Consider the following 1,981-nt stretch of genomic DNA (forward strand, 5'->3'; position numbering starts at 1 on the left):
CGTCTTTCATGATGTCAGGGAAGTTTTCTGTCAGCAGATCTTCAACTATTCTCTCTGTGTTTTCTGTCCTCCCTCCCTGTTCTGGGACTCCAATCACACGCAAGTTATCCTTCTTGATAGAGTCCCACATGATTCTTAGGGTTTCTTCATTTTTTTTTAATTCTTTTATCTGATTTTTTTTCAGCTATGTTGGTGTTCATTCTCTGGTCCTCCAGATTTCCCACTCTGTATTCTAATTGCTTGAGTCTGCTCCTCTGACTTCCTATTGTGTTGTCTAATTCTGTAATTTTATTGTTAATCTTTTGGATTTCTACATGCTGTCTCTCTATGGATTCTTGCAACTTATTAATTTTTCCACTATGTTCTTGAATAATCTTTTTGAGTTCTTCAACTGTTTTATCAGTGTGTTCCTTGGCTTTTTCTGCAGTTTGCCTTATTTCATTTCTGAGGTCATCCCTGATGTCTTGAAGCATTCTGTAAATTAGTTTTTTATATTCTGTATCTGATAATGGCAGGATTGTATCTTCATTTGGGAAAGATTTTGAATCTTTAGTTTGGGGGGTTGTAGAAGCAGTCATAGTCTGCTTCTTTATGTGGTTTGATATCGACTGCTGTCTCCGAGCCATCACTCACTAAGATATAAAAAAAAAGGTATAGTAGTGATTTATTCTATATTTGCTCACTGAGTCTTATCTTGTTTTGTTTTCTTTCAATATACGTGGATGGGCTACTAGATTGTGCTGCCTTGTTTGTTGTAGCCCTTGACTTACTTATGACCTATTACCAGCTGGTTTGGACTGTTGCCAGATATATATGCCTGAGTCTATGCACTATTCTTGAGTAGAATCTGATTTTGGGTCATCAAGTGTGTGCTGCACCCTGTCACCTATCCACCTCGAGAAGTAGTGGTGATAGTTGTGTGCACCAGATTCTATTAGCAGCTGGGGTTCACACTCTGGGGGGGGCAGGATGCTGACAGGCTTCCCCCAAGTGTCAGTGAGGTAGGTGTGTCTCTATTCCTATAGCATCTTGGTGGGAGGGCTCTTCAGCTGTACCTTAGACCCCCAATGCAAGTACCTCTACAAATTGTTAGTGTCACCCTCCTTAAACCCCTAAGGCAAGAGGCTAGGTGGTCTGGGGGGAGCTTCAGCCCTCAGTTCCATGTTGTGGGTCAGTTAGGGCTCTGTTGAATAAGCCTATCAGACCTGGGAAACTTGTTTTTCCAGTAAATCCGCTAAAAAAAAAATGCAGTCAGATCCCTATCAGAAATGTCTTTGCATTATAACAGCCACCTTGTTCCCTGTAGGGATGAAAGCCTGAGATATGGATCATATATGCTTGGCTGGAGCTGGTTCTGTGTTTTTAGTACAATTAGGGAAGGATTTTTGGTCCCTGGGTTTTTTGTGGTTGCTTCTCTCAGGCTGGAAGAATGGGTCAGGAAAAGACCAAAAAAAAAAGAAAGAAAAGCAAAGCCGTGGAGCCGGAGCTGTTCTCCCTCTGGCTCAGGAAATTCCAATGTTAATGGAGCCACATGGGAAGGGGAGGGGAGGGTTCAGAAAAACAGGAGAGAGTAGCACCCCGGAATATAGCCAAAGTTGCTTATCTTGCTTGGGATGACTATTGTATCTGAGATTCCCGAGGGGCGAGTCGCCTGTGTGTGCTGGCTGTGTAGAGATTGCCCCTGAGGGTCTGGCCCGCAGAAGCCTCGGTCAGTTCCTCTGCTGCCAGTCCAAAGCTCAGCGCCAAGGTTCCCCGGCTGGGACGCTGCACTCCCAGCTCCAAAATCAGTCACTGCCTCCCGGGAACTTCTCGTCCCGCCAGCCGTGTTGCCACGCCGCCCGTGCAGACTGGCTGGGCCCCCTTCCGGGGTTAGTTCAGGGGAGTAGGGCTGTGCCCCATGTTTGCGCCGTGACCGGATGCCGTGTTCAGCTCCCCTGTGCCCAGTCCTAAGCCCGGCGCCAAGGTTACCTGACTGGGACGC

This window comes from Loxodonta africana, chromosome 7, assembly GCF_030014295.1.
Source record: "Loxodonta africana isolate mLoxAfr1 chromosome 7, mLoxAfr1.hap2, whole genome shotgun sequence".
In the NCBI taxonomy this organism is placed as follows: Eukaryota; Metazoa; Chordata; class Mammalia; order Proboscidea; family Elephantidae; genus Loxodonta; species Loxodonta africana.